Genomic DNA, 17,363 nt, shown 5'->3' with positions numbered 1-17,363 from the left:
CTTAGGCCGGCTCCAGCACATACCTTCTCCAACCCTAACCCTAGCTCCAGCCTTAACCCTATCTCCAGCCATAGCCCAGGCTCCGGCCTTAACCCTGCCTCCAGCCCAAACCCTAGCTCCCAGCTGAACTCTAGCTGCTGCGGACACCACAGCGCCGGCCCCGCCAAGAAGCCGAAAGCCTTAGGCCGGCTCCAGCACTTACCTTTCTCCAACCATAACCTAGCTCCAGCCTTAACCATATCTCCAGCCATAGCCCAGGCTCCGGCCTTAACCCTGCTCCAGCCCAAACCTAGCTCCCAGCTGAACTCTAGCTGCTGCGGACACCACAGCGCCGGCCCCGCAAGAAGCCGAAAGCCTTAGGCCGGCTCCAGCACTTCGCCTTCTCCAACCCTAACCCTAGCTCCAGCCTTAACCCTATCTCCAGCCATAGCCCAGGCTCCGGCCTTAACCCTGCCTCCAGCCCAAACCCTAGCTCCCAGCTGAACTCTAGCTGCTGCGGACACCACAGCGCCGGCCCCGCAAGAAGCCGAAAGCCTTAGGCCGGCTCCAGCACTTCGCCTTCTCCAACCCTAACCCTAGCTCCAGCCTTAACCCTATCTCCAGCCATAGCCCAGGCTCCGGCCTTAACCCTGCCTCCAGCCCAAACCCTAGCTCCCAGCTGAACTCTAGCTGCTGCGGACACCACAGCGCCGGCCCCGCAAGAAGCCGAAAGCCTTAGGCCGGCTCCAGCACTTACCCTTCTCCAACCCTAACCCTAGCTCCAGCCTTAACCCTATCTCCAGCCATAGCCCAGGCTCCGGCCTTAACCCTGCCTCCAGCCCAAACCCTAGCTCCCAGCTGAACTCTAGCTGCTGCGGACACCACAGCGCCGGCCCCGCAAGAAGCCGAAAGCCTTAGGCCGGCTCCAGCACATACCCTTCTCCAACCCTAACCCTAGCTCCAGCCTTAACCCTATCTCCAGCCATAGCCCAGGCTCCGGCCTTAACCCTGCCTCCAGCCCAAACCCTAGCTCCCAGCTGAACTCTAGCTGCTGCGGACACCACAGCGCCGGCCCCGCAAGAAGCCGAAAGCCTTAGGCCGGCTCCAGCACTTACCCTTCTCCAACCCTAACCCTAGCTCCAGCCTTAACCCTATCTCCAGCCATAGCCCAGGCTCCGGCCTTAACCCTGCCTCCAGCCCAAACCCTAGCTCCCAGCTGAACTCTAGCTGCTGCGGACACCACAGCGCCGGCCCCGCAAGAAGCCGAAAGCCTTAGGCCGGCTCCAGCACTTCCCCTTCTCCAACCCTAACCCTAGCTCCAGCCTTAACCCTATCTCCAGCCATAGCCCAGGCTCCGGCCTTAACCCTGCCTCCAGCCCAAACCCTAGCTCCCAGCTGAACTCTAGCTGCTGCGGACACCACAGCGCCGGCCCCGCAAGAAGCCGAAAGCCTTAGGCCGGCTCCAGCACTTCGCCTTCTCCAACCCTAACCCTAGCTCCAGCCTTAACCCTATCTCCAGCCATAGCCCAGGCTCCGGCCTTAACCCTGCCTCCAGCCCAAACCCTAGCTCCCAGCTGAACTCTAGCTGCTGCGGACACCACAGCGCCGGCCCCGCAAGAAGCCGAAAGCCTTAGGCCGGCTCCAGCACATACCCTTCTCCAACCCTAACCCTAGCTCCAGCCTTAACCCTATCTCCAGCCATAGCCCAGGCTCCGGCCTTAACCCTGCCTCCAGCCCAAACCCTAGCTCCCAGCTGAACTCTAGCTGCTGCGGACACCACAGCGCCGGCCCCGCAAGAAGCCGAAAGCCTTAGGCCGGCTCCAGCACTTCGCCTTCTCCAACCCTAACCCTAGCTCCAGCCTTAACCCTATCTCCAGCCATAGCCCAGGCTCCGGCCTTAACCCTGCCTCCAGCCCAAACCCTAGCTCCCAGCTGAACTCTAGCTGCTGCGGACACCACAGCGCCGGCCCCGCAAGAAGCCGAAAGCCTTAGGCCGGCTCCAGCACTTACCCTTCTCCAACCCTAACCCTAGCTCCAGCCTTAACCCTATCTCCAGCCATAGCCCAGGCTCCGGCCTTAACCCTGCCTCCAGCCCAAACCCTAGCTCCCAGCTGAACTCTAGCTGCTGCGGACACCACAGCGCCGGCCCCGCAAGAAGCCGAAAGCCTTAGGCCGGCTCCAGCACTTACCCTTCTCCAACCCTAACCCTAGCTCCAGCCTTAACCCTATCTCCAGCCATAGCCCAGGCTCCGGCCTTAACCCTGCCTCCAGCCCAAACCCTAGCTCCCAGCTGAACTCTAGCTGCTGCGGACACCACAGCGCCGGCCCCGCAAGAAGCCGAAAGCCTTAGGCCGGCTCCAGCACTTACCCTTCTCCAACCCTAACCCTAGCTCCAGCCTTAACCCTATCTCCAGCCATAGCCCAGGCTCCGGCCTTAACCCTGCCTCCAGCCCAAACCCTAGCTCCCAGCTGAACTCTAGCTGCTGCGGACACCACAGCGCCGGCCCCGCAAGAAGCCGAAAGCCTTAGGCCGGCTCCAGCACTTACCCTTCTCCAACCCTAACCCTAGCTCCAGCCTTAACCCTATCTCCAGCCATAGCCCAGGCTCCGGCCTTAACCCTGCCTCCAGCCCAAACCCTAGCTCCCAGCTGAACTCTAGCTGCTGCGGACACCACAGCGCCGGCCCCGCAAGAAGCCGAAAGCCTTAGGCCGGCTCCAGCACTTACCCTTCTCCAACCCTAACCCTAGCTCCAGCCTTAACCCTATCTCCAGCCATAGCCCAGGCTCCGGCCTTAACCCTGCCTCCAGCCCAAACCCTAGCTCCCAGCTGAACTCTAGCTGCTGCGGACACCACAGCGCCGGCCCCGCAAGAAGCCGAAAGCCTTAGGCCGGCTCCAGCACTTCGCCTTCTCCAACCCTAACCCTAGCTCCAGCCTTAACCCTATCTCCAGCCATAGCCCAGGCTCCGGCCTTAACCCTGCCTCCAGCCCAAACCCTAGCTCCCAGCTGAACTCTAGCTGCTGCGGACACCACAGCGCCGGCCCCGCAAGAAGCCGAAAGCCTTAGGCCGGCTCCAGCACATACCCTTCTCCAACCCTAACCCTAGCTCCAGCCTTAACCCTATCTCCAGCCATAGCCCAGGCTCCGGCCTTAACCCTGCCTCCAGCCCAAACCCTAGCTCCCAGCTGAACTCTAGCTGCTGCGGACACCACAGCGCCGGCCCCGCAAGAAGCCGAAAGCCTTAGGCCGGCTCCAGCACTTACCCTTCTCCAACCCTAACCCTAGCTCCAGCCTTAACCCTATCTCCAGCCATAGCCCAGGCTCCGGCCTTAACCCTGCCTCCAGCCCAAACCCTAGCTCCCAGCTGAACTCTAGCTGCTGCGGACACCACAGCGCCGGCCCCGCAAGAAGCCGAAAGCCTTAGGCCGGCTCCAGCACTTCCCCTTCTCCAACCCTAACCCTAGCTCCAGCCTTAACCCTATCTCCAGCCATAGCCCAGGCTCCGGCCTTAACCCTGCCTCCAGCCCAAACCCTAGCTCCCAGCTGAACTCTAGCTGCTGCGGACACCACAGCGCCGGCCCCGCAAGAAGCCGAAAGCCTTAGGCCGGCTCCAGCACTTACCCTTCTCCAACCCTAACCCTAGCTCCAGCCTTAACCCTATCTCCAGCCATAGCCCAGGCTCCGGCCTTAACCCTGCCTCCAGCCCAAACCCTAGCTCCCAGCTGAACTCTAGCTGCTGCGGACACCACAGCGCCGGCCCCGCAAGAAGCCGAAAGCCTTAGGCCGGCTCCAGCACTTACCCTTCTCCAACCCTAACCCTAGCTCCAGCCTTAACCCTATCTCCAGCCATAGCCCAGGCTCCGGCCTTAACCCTGCCTCCAGCCCAAACCCTAGCTCCCAGCTGAACTCTAGCTGCTGCGGACACCACAGCGCCGGCCCCGCAAGAAGCCGAAAGCCTTAGGCCGGCTCCAGCACTTACCCTTCTCCAACCCTAACCCTAGCTCCAGCCTTAACCCTATCTCCAGCCATAGCCCAGGCTCCGGCCTTAACCCTGCCTCCAGCCCAAACCCTAGCTCCCAGCTGAACTCTAGCTGCTGCGGACACCACAGCGCCGGCCCCGCAAGAAGCCGAAAGCCTTAGGCCGGCTCCAGCACTTACCCTTCTCCAACCCTAACCCTAGCTCCAGCCTTAACCCTATCTCCAGCCATAGCCCAGGCTCCGGCCTTAACCCTGCCTCCAGCCCAAACCCTAGCTCCCAGCTGAACTCTAGCTGCTGCGGACACCACAGCGCCGGCCCCGCAAGAAGCCGAAAGCCTTAGGCCGGCTCCAGCACTTACCCTTCTCCAACCCTAACCCTAGCTCCAGCCTTAACCCTATCTCCAGCCATAGCCCAGGCTCCGGCCTTAACCCTGCCTCCAGCCCAAACCCTAGCTCCCAGCTGAACTCTAGCTGCTGCGGACACCACAGCGCCGGCCCCGCAAGAAGCCGAAAGCCTTAGGCCGGCTCCAGCACTTACCCTTCTCCAACCCTAACCCTAGCTCCAGCCTTAACCCTATCTCCAGCCATAGCCCAGGCTCCGGCCTTAACCCTGCCTCCAGCCCAAACCCTAGCTCCCAGCTGAACTCTAGCTGCTGCGGACACCACAGCGCCGGCCCCGCAAGAAGCCGAAAGCCTTAGGCCGGCTCCAGCACTTACCCTTCTCCAACCCTAACCCTAGCTCCAGCCTTAACCCTATCTCCAGCCATAGCCCAGGCTCCGGCCTTAACCCTGCCTCCAGCCCAAACCCTAGCTCCCAGCTGAACTCTAGCTGCTGCGGACACCACAGCGCCGGCCCCGCAAGAAGCCGAAAGCCTTAGGCCGGCTCCAGCACTTCGCCTTCTCCAACCCTAACCCTAGCTCCAGCCTTAACCCTATCTCCAGCCATAGCCCAGGCTCCGGCCTTAACCCTGCCTCCAGCCCAAACCCTAGCTCCCAGCTGAACTCTAGCTGCTGCGGACACCACAGCGCCGGCCCCGCAAGAAGCCGAAAGCCTTAGGCCGGCTCCAGCACATACCCTTCTCCAACCCTAACCCTAGCTCCAGCCTTAACCCTATCTCCAGCCATAGCCCAGGCTCCGGCCTTAACCCTGCCTCCAGCCCAAACCCTAGCTCCCAGCTGAACTCTAGCTGCTGCGGACACCACAGCGCCGGCCCCGCAAGAAGCCGAAAGCCTTAGGCCGGCTCCAGCACTTACCCTTCTCCAACCCTAACCCTAGCTCCAGCCTTAACCCTATCTCCAGCCATAGCCCAGGCTCCGGCCTTAACCCTGCCTCCAGCCCAAACCCTAGCTCCCAGCTGAACTCTAGCTGCTGCGGACACCACAGCGCCGGCCCCGCAAGAAGCCGAAAGCCTTAGGCCGGCTCCAGCACATACCCTTCTCCAACCCTAACCCTAGCTCCAGCCTTAACCCTATCTCCAGCCATAGCCCAGGCTCCGGCCTTAACCCTGCCTCCAGCCCAAACCCTAGCTCCCAGCTGAACTCTAGCTGCTGCGGACACCACAGCGCCGGCCCCGCAAGAAGCCGAAAGCCTTAGGCCGGCTCCAGCACTTACCTTTCTCCAACCCTAACCCTAGCTCCAGCCTTAACCCTATCTCCAGCCATAGCCCAGGCTCCGGCCCCGACCCTATCTCCAGCCCAAACCCCAGCTCCCAGCTGAACTCTGGCTGCTGCGCAAGCCACAGCGCCGGCCCCGCAAAAAGCTGAAACCCTTAGCTGGGCTCCAGCACTTGCCCTAGCCCGAACCCTAACCCTAGCTCCGGCCTTAACCCTACCTCCAGCCATAGGCCAGGCTCCGGCCCCGACCCTATCTCCAGCCCTAACCCCAGCTCCTAGTGGAACTCTGGCTGCTGCGCAAGCCACAGCGCCGGCCCCGCAAAAAGCTGAAACCCTTAGCCGGGCTCCAGCACTTGCCCTAGCCCGAACCCTAACCCTAGCTCCGGCCTTAACCCTACCTCCAGCCATAGGCCAGGCTCCGACCCCGACCCTATCTCCAGCCCAAACCCTAGCTCCCAGCTGAACTCTGGCTGCTGTGCAAGCCACAGCGCCGGCCCCGCAAAAAGCTGAAACCCTTAGGCGGGCTCCAGCACTTGCCCTAGCCCGAACCCTAACCCTAGCTCCGGCCTTAACCCTACCTCCAGCCATAGGCCAGGCTCCGGCCCTGACCCTATCTCCAGCCCTAACCCCAGCTCCCAGCTGAACTCTGGCTGCTGCGCAAGCCACAGCGCCGGCCCCGCAAAAATCCGAAACCCTAAACCGGACTCCAGCCCTTACCCTTCTCTAACCCTAACCCTAGCTCCGGCCTTAACCCTACCTCCAGCCTTAGCCCAGGCTGCAGTCTTATCCCGACCTCCAGCCCTAACCCTAGCTCCCAGCTGAACTCTGGCTGCTGCGCAAGCCACAGCGCCGGCCCCGCAAAAAGCTGAAACCCTTAGCCGGGCTCCAGCACTTGCCCTAGCCCGAACCCTAACCCTAGCTCCGGCCTTAACCCTACCTCCAGCCATAGGCCAGGCTCCGGCCCCGACCCTATCTCCAGCCCTAACCCTAGCTCCCAGCTGAACTCTGGCTGCTGCGCAAGCCACAGCGCCGGCCCCGCAAAAATCCGAAACCCTTAACCGGACTCCAGCCCTTACCCTTCTCTAACCCTAACCCTAGCTCCGGCCTTAACCCTACCTCCAGCCTTAGCCCAAGCTGCAGTCTTATCCCGACCTCCAGCCCTAACCCTAGCTCCCACCTATACTCCGGCTGCTGCACACACCACAGCGCCGGCCCCGAAAAAAACCGAAACCCTTTGCCTGGCTCCAGCACCTGCCCTTCTCTAACCCTAACCCTAACCATAACCCTAAACCCTAACCCTAACACCAACCTAAACTCCAACCAAAACCTTGCTCCGAACCTAACCATCGCTTCAACCCTAACCTTAGCGCTATTCCTAACTCTAGCTACAACCCTAATCTAAGTTCCAACCCTAATCTTTGCTCCAACCCTAGCTCTTACGCTAACCCTAGCTTCAACCCTAACCTAAGATGTAACCCTAACCTAAGTTCCAACTCTTTCCCTAGCTCAAACCCTAACCTTTTCTTCAACCCTAACCTAAACTGAAACCCTTACTGTAGCTACAACTCTAACCTTAGCTCCAACCCTAACTCAAGCTCTAACCCTTTCCCTTGCTCCAACTCTAACCCTATCTCTATCCTTATCCCTAGGTCCAACTCAAACCCTAGTACTAATCCTTACCCTAGCGCTAGCCCTATCCTTAGCTTCAGTTCCAACCATAGTTCCAACCCTCACCCTAGCTCTAACCCAAGCTTCAACTCTCACCTGCACTCCAATCCTATCGCTCCCTCAGGGTTCGTACAGATTTTTACGAGTGAAATTTAAGCACTTTTCAAGCACTTTAAAGGTCCCTTAATTCATTTTTCAAGCACTAACATTGAATTCACTGATGCAATATGACTTCAAATGATGAAAGCCACCCTTGGTAAGTTTAAACAGCGCCCCTTTATCTTATAGGATCAAGCTACAAGTCTGGAATCTTCAATATGAATACCACTTATGATTATATTTAGTTCATAGTTTGCATACTTATTTAACTTTGGTTTTATTTTTATTAGGAGATGCAGCAGGTTTGGCCTGTACCTGCTCTCTGGTGGGTCTGGGGTTTGAGTCCTTCTTGGGGTGCCCTGTGACAGACTGGCATCCTGTCCTGGCTGTGTCCCCTACCCCTCCAGCTTTGCACCCTGTGTTGCTTGGTTAGGCTTTGGTTTGCTGCAACCCTGCAGGACAAGCAGTTTCACTCAATGTGTCTGTGTAAACAAGAACACACACACACACACACACACACACACACACTTTCTGAACCGCTTGTCCCATACGGGGTCGCGGGGAACCCGGAGCCTACCCGGCAACACAGGGAGTAAGGCCAGAGGGGGAGGGGACACACCCAGGACAGGATGCCAGTCCATCACAAGGCACCCCAAGCAGGACCCAAACCCCAGACTCCCCAGAGAGCAGGACCTGGTCCAACCCACCGCGCCACCGTGTCACCGCGCCACCGTGCCACCGCGGCCACCGTGCCACCGCGCCACCACACCCCCCTAAACAAGAACAGAGAAAAAAGAATGCACATTTGACTGCTCAAACCGAAAACAGTCTTGCAAGTTGGTCCAACCCTAGACTACAGCTCTTGGAAGTGCTTTCAACTCCTTTAGCTTCTCATCTATTTGACACGCCACATTTTCTATAGCCTGCTCTTTTTCTTTAGCAGCTCTTCGAAGTCTATTCGATTTTGAAATTAAGCTGAGTTTTCCAAGTTTCTCTGCCTTCTCTGCACTATGATCAGCAGAGGTGTAGAGAACCTGAATATCCTGTTATCCTCCTTTTCTTTGCTTCTCTGCTATCTCCTGCATCAGTCAAAAGGAATTAATTTATGCTTATGAATGAATACATTTTTTTTTACATGTACGTATTAATTAAACATTTCTTTTTTTTCCTGCATTACATGGCATGGTCCCTTGCTACTGCAACTGGACTCTCCTTTGGATGTCTACTTCATCATTTAACCACCAAACAGCAGTAAAGAGAACCATCTAGAAAAGCTCTAAGCAGTGAACACAATTAACATTTATTAATCACATATTTTAGCTTTGAAAGCACTAATGCTCTGAATTTGAATGTTGTTCTCTATCATACACATACTACCAGGGTGACAACTACAATAGAGCTCTACAGTATAGCAGAAAAACTACAGATTGTATTTACCATCTTCCAGCCAGTCATTGTTAAAATGAAACCTTGAAATCACCTGTTAAAATCAAGCATTTTACAAACTTTCAGGGCTCTGTACGAACCCTGGATACAGTGCAGGAAGGGCAGTACGCTCATGGTGCGAGTGGCACTGGGCAGTCCTTTCAGACATGAGGTTAACTTTGACTTCAGTGTGTGGCACTTTCATGTTGGTGACTTTGAACTGCCATTGCTGTGTGTGTGTGTGTGTGTGTGTGTGTGTGTGTGTGTGTGTGTGTGTGTGTGTGTGTGTGCGTGCGTGCCCTGCCTCACATTCTACTTCTGGTATAGAGCACAATAGATGAGAGGCTACTGATAATTGATGGATGGATGGATATGGATCCAATACTGCAAGCCTTAGGCCAACTTTCTGTGTCAGTCATCCATGATCTATCAGTATCTGTGACCTTCTCCAGTAATTTTAGGGGCCAGGATGTGACACCCTCAGTACATATGCAAGTTTTGATCACGCTTGACTGGCGGAGGTTCTCTCTTTGCCGTGCCATTTACTGCCTCTAGTGGAAAAGAGCTTCCAAGAACGGAGCGGATGGGGCTGATTGGTGTTCTTGAAGAGGCTGCTGAGCAGGGATCCAGGCACTGTTTGATCTAAGACATCTTAATGGGAATACACTGTATGCAGCAACTGGCAGCCTGGTATCAAACATTTGCTGAGATGTAACTTCTTTATTTCCCAAAATCTTCAAGCTCAACTACAGGGTAAAATACTACACATACATGGTGTTAGTATAGTATATGGACCCCAGTGTGAGTAACACATCAGACTCAGTGTAAAGAGAATAGTGACATTTGATGATAAATGCTGCCGTAGAGCAGGTTAACCACCTGGGATACATAATCAGTGCCAGGGGCACAGAGGTCGATCCGGACAAGATTAAGGGCCATTTGAAAACGTCTGAGTCAAAGGCTACTGCTGTCATCCCCAGTTCTGTGGCTGCTGCAGTGCGGATGGCGCGATTTTCTGCATTCTCAGGCACTCCTGTTAAACACGACTGTCGAACTGATGTCAGCAAGATTTTGCAAAAGCCGCAAGTTACAGCGAGTGAAATTATGGTGGGAAGGAAAACACCCAGAGGACCTTTTTCAACTGAATTTAACTAAATTAATTTCCATATAGTGTAATTCATTGGGGATTGCTGCAGACCACTTTATGCTGCAAACATACAAAAATCAACACTGTAAAATGGGAATAAAGGATTGTCAGCTTATTAAAATGTAGAGCATTAAATTTAAAAAATGCAAGGACCTAAAGTAAAGGGTTCTTTGCCCCTCTTGTTGTGTTCCCTGGTATTAACATATTTTAAATTCTGTTGCACCTGACCAGCCATGATAATAGTAGTAGTACTAATAGATTAATAATTTTGGCAGGGTGGACAGATTCTGTCAAAATCTATTAACTGGCAGCTTCTTGTTCAGATGAGTAATTTCCACATATGCAACAGGAAATGCTTGATAATATTCACTGAGGTCATCTACACATCACCAAAGGCCCTCCAGTTTTACTGACACTTGCCTGTACTGTTCCTCAGATGGGTGGTGCCAAATTTATTTTATTGGAATAATGCCATGTACACTGAATTTTGGATTTCATTCATTGGAATCATGCCCAGCACCCACAGATAAGCTTCACACTTGCATGAGAGATGAGCATACAAAAGTGTCACTTTCATGGGGTTTTTTGAATTTACTGAAGTGAGGAACGGAGTCATGTGGAATGTGTTGATGTGGTGGTACCCGAGTTTTTGGAATGTTGCTCCAACAACCATCATTGCATCCATTTGTTAGTAAATCGTAATATTAATAACCATAGAAATAACATTTGTGAGGGAAAATGATCACAGTAGCTTAGATCGCTTGGGTTACTGTATCAGTCAATAAAGAAAAAAGAAATGTTAAATATTTGGGTAAAACAAAACAATTTTATTTGAAGCAATGAGTGGTATTTCATATATGACAAACAGAAAATGGGTATTTAATGTATGATGTAATTTCGGTGCATTGTGATTTGGGCGGTGGTCGGGGCCGAGTGCCCGGCCGACCCAAACCTCGGGCGCCAACTCTGGTTTTTGGGACTTGGAATGTCACCTCACTGGCGGGGAAGGAGCCTGAGCTGGTGCGGGAAGTTGAGAGATACCGTCTAGATATAGTCGGGCTCACTTCCACTCACAGCTTGGGTTCTGGAACCACTCTACTCGATCGAGGGTGGACTCTCCACTATTCTGGCGTTGCCCAAGGTGAGAGGCGGCGGGCTGGTGTGGGCTTATTAATAGCCCCCCAGTTCAGCCGCCATGTGTTGGAGTCTACCCCGGTGAATGAGAGGGTCATCTCCCTACGCCTTCGGGTCAGGGAACGGTCTCTCACTGTCGTTTGTGCTTATGCGCCTAGCGGCAGTGTAGAGTACCCGGCCTTTTTAGAGTCCATGGGGGGCGTGCTGGAAAGCGCTCCCACTGGGGACTCTGTCGTTCTACTGGGGGACTTTAACGCCCACGTGGGCAGCGACAGTGATACCTGGAGGGGCGTGATTGGGAGGAACGGCCTCCCTGATCTGAACCCGAGCGGTGAGTTGTTATTGGATTTCTGTGCTAGTCGCGGTTTATCTATAATGAACACCATGTTCATGCATAAGGGTGTCCACCAGTGCACTTGGCACCAGGACACCCTAGGTCGGAGGTCGATGATCGACTTTGTAGTCGTTTCTTCTGACCTTCGGCCATATGTCTTGGACACTCGGGTGAAGAGAGGGGCTGAGCTGTCAACTGATCACCACCTGGTGGTGAGTTGGATTCGATGGCAGGGGAAAAAGCTGGACAGACCTGGCAGGCCCAAACGCATAGTGAGGGTCTGTTGGGAACGTTTGGCGGAGGCCCCTGTCAGAGAGGTCTTCAACTCCCACCTCCGACAGAGCTTCAACCAGGTCCTGAGGGAGGTGGGGGACATTGAGTCTGAATGGACTATGTTCCGCTCCTCCATTGTCGGTGCGGCGGTTCGGAGCTGCGGCCATAAGGTCTCCGGTGCCTGTCGCGGCGGCAATCCCCGAACACGGTGGTGGACACCGGAAGTAAGGGATGCCGTCAAGCTGAAGAAGGAGTTCTATCGGGCCTGGCTGGCCCATGGGACTCCTGAAGCAGCTGACGGGTACCGACGGGCCAAACGGAGTGCGGCTCTGGCAGTCGCCGCGGCAAAAACTCAGGCTTGGGAGGAGTTCGGTGAGGCCATGGAGGAAGACTTTCGGTCGGCCTCAAAGAGATTCTGGCAAACCGTCCGGCGACTCAGAGGGGGGAAGCGGTGTTCCACGAACACTGTTTACAGTGGAAGTGGTGCGCTGCTGACCTCAGCTGAGGATGTTCTCGGGCGGTGGAAGGAGTACTTTGAGGATCTCCTCAATCCCTCCGACACGCCTTCCGTAGAGGAAGCTGAGGCTGGGGACTCGGAGGGGGACTCGTCCATTACCCTGGCTGAAGTTGCTGAGGTAGTCAAAAAACTTCTCGGTGGCAAGGCTCCGGGGGTGGATGAGATCCGCCCCGAGTTTCTCAAGTCTCTGGATGTTGTGGGGCTGTCTTGGCTGACACGCCTCTGCAGCATCGCGTGGAGTTCGGGAACGGTGCCTCTGGACTGGCAGACCGGGGTGGTGGTCCCTCTTTTTAAGAAGGGGGACCGGAGATTGTGTTCCAACTACAGGGGGATCACACTCCTTAGCCTCCCTGGGAAAGTCTATGCCGGGGTACTGGAAAGGAGAATCCGACCGATAGTCGAACCTCGGATTCAGGAGGAGCAATGCGGTTTTCGCCCTGGCCGTGGAACACTGGACCAGCTCTATACCCTCACTAGGGTGTTGGAGGGTTCGTGGGAGTTTGCCCAACCAGTCCATATGTGTTTTGTGGACCTGGAGAAGGCATTCGACCGTGTCCCTCGTGGCATCCTGTGGGGGGTGCTTCGGGATTATGGGGTTCGGGGCTCGTTGCTACGGGCTGTTCGTTCCCTGTATGACCGGAGCAGAAGCTTGGTTCGCATTGCCGGCAGTAAGTCAGACCTGTTCCCGGTGCATGTTGGACTCCGCCAGGGCTGCCCTTTGTCACCGATTCTGTTCATTATCTTCATGGACAGAATTTCTAGGCGCAGTCAGGGAACGGAGGGTGTCTGTTTTGGTGGCCGCGAGATCTCGTCTCTGCTTTTTGCGGACGATGTGGTCCTGTTGGCTTCATCAAGTCAAGACTTGCAGCGTGCACTGGGGAGGTTTGCAGCCGAGTGCGAAGCGGCGGGGATGAGAATCAGCACCTCCAAATCCGAGGCCACGGTTCTCAGTCGGAAAAAGGTGGATTGCTCCCTCCGGGTTAGGGGGGAGTTGCTCCCTCAAGTGGAGGAGTTTAAGTATCTTGGGGTCTTGTTCACGAGTGAGGGAAAAATGGAGCGGCAGGTCGACAGACGGATCGGTGCGGCGTCCGCAGTAATGCGGTCATTGTACCGGTCTGTTGTGGTGAAGAGGGAGCTGAGTCGTAAGGCGAAGCTCTCAATTTACCAGTCGATCTACGTTCCTACCCTCACCTATGGTCATGAACTCTGGATCATGACCGAAAGAATGAGATCGCGGATACAAGCGGCAGAAATGAGTTTCCTCCGCAGAGTGGCTGGGCGCACCCTTAGGGATAGGGTGAGGAGCTCAGTCACCCGGGAGGAGCTCGGAGTAGAGCCGCTGCTCCTCCGCATCGAGAGGAGCCAGTTGAGGTGGCTCGGGCATCTGTTCCGGATGCCTCCTGGACGCCTCCCTGGGGAGGTGCTCCGGGCTTGTCCCACTGGGAGGAGGCCTCGGGGCAGACCCAGGACACGTTGGAGAGACTATGTCTCCCGGCTGGCCTGGGAACGTCTTGGGGTTCCCCCAGAGGAACTGGAGGAGGTGTGCGGGGAGAGGGAGGTCTGGAGTACTCTGCTCGGACTGCTGCCCCCGCGACCCAGCCCCGGATAAAAGCGGAGGAAGATGGATGTAATTTCAATGATATTTCATACTAAATTTGCTGTGCTTTTTTATTAATATCGGATGCTCCCAACTAAAAATAATAAAAACATTCAATTGTTAACTTTAGTTTTTCCTTAAGAAAAAGGAAGATTATTTACATATTTTTATGTACATTTAAACATATTAGACAAGTAAATGTCCCATGCCCACAAAAGCGGTTCTTCTTTACTTTCTTCTTATGATATCTAAGTTTTTACTTTTACAATTACATTTATTAATTTAGCAAATGCTTTTCTCCAAAGCAATGCACATTTCATAGAAAATACAATATGTACATTATATTAGCAGGAAGAAAGACATAGATGAAGACACATGATTCTTAAGTGCAGTTACTTTCCACCATATGAACCAATGATCACATGAGTAGCTACATAAAACTTCATCTGAGAATCGACAATTTCTATTTTTTTTTTTTTTTTAAATAAACATTTACATTACAGGAGTAGCTGCGTGAAGGTTAATCCACTGTTTAACAAGTATGATCTTAAAGTTATAGTGCATGAACATTTACACATTACATGAACTTAAGAGATCATCAATGAAGTGAGTCCGAAAGAGGTGAGTTTTAAGACATTTATTCATTTAGCTGACACTTTTTCTCCAAAGCAACTTACAGTGTTAAGGTTTCAGTTATTTACCCAGCTGGGTAATACTACTGGAGCACTTTAGGGTAAGTGCCTTTCTCAAGGGTACTTAACAGCCAGAGGTAGGGATCAAACATGCCACCTTTAGATCCAAAGGCAATAGCTCTAACCACTATGCTACCAGTTGTCCCCTAGGTGGGTTGGGCCATCACCTTACAATTTGATGGTTCCAAGTTCTATTGCTATAGTACCCTAAAATTACCACAAATTCCTCCAGTAACAACACACACGTTTTCGGAACCGCTTGTCCCATACGGGGTCGCGGGGAACCGGAGCCTACCCAGCAACACAGGGAGTAAGGCTGGAGGGGGAGGGGACACACCCAGGACGGGACGCCAGTCCGTCGCAAGGCACCCCAAGCGGGATTCGAACCCCCCAGACCCACTGGAGAACAGGACCTGGTCCAACCCACTGCGCCACTGTGCCACCGTGCCCCCCGGCCAGTAACAACACCTGCTTGATAAATGGGAAAATAATTTCAAAGTTGAAATTTTCAGTTTTTTTGGTCATACCCCTTCATGTTGTTCCTTTTGGTTAAAAAAGATATGAGCCAATTTTTGACATAATCAAACCAGTTTTAATGGGCACTCACCCATTAACACAAACTTTTACTTTTACAAACATCAACATCTTGAGGGGAAAAAAGTCAAATTCATCACCATTATCATGCACCAAAGGGACAGGTGTGTTGAGTAGAAATTAAAACTAGAAGAGCACATACATTAAACAAGCACCAATAAGTGAATGTCTAAGCACTAAGATTATCTAAAGTTTTTTTTTTTTCTTTCAAGTAATATATAGGCTGCAGAACAGTTAGAAAAGTATCCATGGTAGAAGACAAAAAATGTTAAAAATAAGTAAATAAAATACTCAAATTTTTCTGCAAAACTCACTTTATCAAGTCAATGGGACCTCAGAAACACAGAAACTTATATTTCTCCCAGTCTTCCATTGACACTCTGTTCTCCATGGGGGGCAAACATGGAACAGTGAGCTTTTCTGCTGTCTCCCTCTACTGGTCACCTTTGATAGTGCGAGAGGGATCAAGTAACCCATGAAGTGAATGTTTCTGCATCAGCAGCATGAATACACACATAGCGGCTCCTTACATAACAATCAGTCAAGTTACACATTTTCAAAGATAAACAGGGGAAATGTTTCTATTTGCTTATTTTCACTTGTGTTTGCTTTACATACCCTTATTCAGAAATTTCTGTGTTTTGTGGAGGGAATGCAATTGCATCTGTTTGCCCAGCCAATAGATGGCAGTAAATAGCACCCAAACAGTAATAATGAAAGTCTGTCTTAATTCAACCAGTTTCCAGTGGTGGGAATGTAGTAGCTCATATCTAGCTCATGTCTGCTGTTCCTAAGCAGCAGCGATCAATAAAAAGACAGTCAATGTCATAAAAGTTCATGGGGTTGAATTGGTCAGAAACTGGCATTGAACAAGAGCTCGTGGAGACATTTTTATTTTTTTGTAATTTTAAATGTTTTTTCGGTTCACATGTAAGTTAACATTTGAAAATAATAGGAATTAAAAAGTGCTCATTTATTACAGGGATACCAAAGACTTTTACAGACCCACATGGATGAATAAACTTAGGGAAGTCTGCATTAAACAGCTCTTACTGATCGTGTCTCAGTGGAAAAAGTTACCTTAGATTTACAAAGTTACAATCAGACTTTAGACTCCAATTGTGTTCATAAGGTGAGGAGCTAAAATACTTTAAAAGCCATTGTGCTCATCAAGAAAAACTTAAAATCTGCCATGTTATTTAACAAACCACTGATTTTTTACTCACCAAATGTTCCTTAAATAAAGATTTTGATATCCCTGCTCATGTCGTGACTGTGCCAACACTGCATTTAATGGATGCATCAAAAATCACAAACCAGCTCGTGATGCTCAAGATGGGTAGAGGGATTGAGATTCTCAAAATTAAGGTTTTCTGTTTACATCCCTGAATGTGAGGAAGCTCAGCTGGTTCCTGTTGGCAAAGCGCCTTCTGCGCACCACCCACAGGTCAACTGCCAAGAAGTGTATGTGTCAATCACATCTTCAAACAGACACTGAAGAAAGCAACAGGAGGAGCTCCCACCTCACTCTACCACCCATAAGAGATCTCTCAAGAACAAAGTTTCCAATGTTTCAAATCTTCTACACCTGGCAGTATGATGAACTGCTGGAGATCAGCAAGAAGGCTGACAGGCTTGGCATGTGCACATTTGTATTCAGTAATGTTGTCGATAAACACAAACAGAGCAGGGTCAGTCATATGAAGCCTTCCGATGCAACATCATTTAAATACACTAAACCCTTTTCCACAATGGTGCATTTCCAAAACTATTCTAATGGTTTTACATTTGGAACCATATTAGGATATCATAACATTATTACACTATATTGTATTGTATTAAATGATTTTGACTTTGGTAGTTTTTAATGTTAATGATGAGAGATTTTATCACTGTGTAGTTCAAAAAGAATCTTTTATTCCATCTGACACATAACTGTCCGAATCATATTCTGGGAAGATAATAGATACTGCTGAGTGTTATCTTAGTTATCTCACAAGTAATTGGTTCTTTACCACCCATGATGATGCAAAACAGACTTTTTTGCTACAGGAGGCATCTTGAAAGCTTTAATTTAACAGCTACTATGGTTATTTTGTTGACATTTGAACTGAATGATTTTAAAAAAAAAAAAAAAAAAAAAAAAACCTAATCAATTAAGGCAACACATACATGTCCTACATCTTTCTGGCAGGTAAACTTCTGCTTTCATCTTACAGGCCAGTTCTGTATTTGGCATACCTTTAATTTCACAAATATCTATTCCTCTCTTGTATGAACTTAGGTCATAGACATCAAAATTATGCCATGTA

The sequence above is a fragment of the Scleropages formosus genome, chromosome 14, assembly GCF_900964775.1.
Source record: "Scleropages formosus chromosome 14, fSclFor1.1, whole genome shotgun sequence".
NCBI classification, from domain to species: domain Eukaryota; kingdom Metazoa; phylum Chordata; class Actinopteri; order Osteoglossiformes; family Osteoglossidae; genus Scleropages; species Scleropages formosus.
This window is presented reverse-complemented; position numbering follows the sequence as displayed.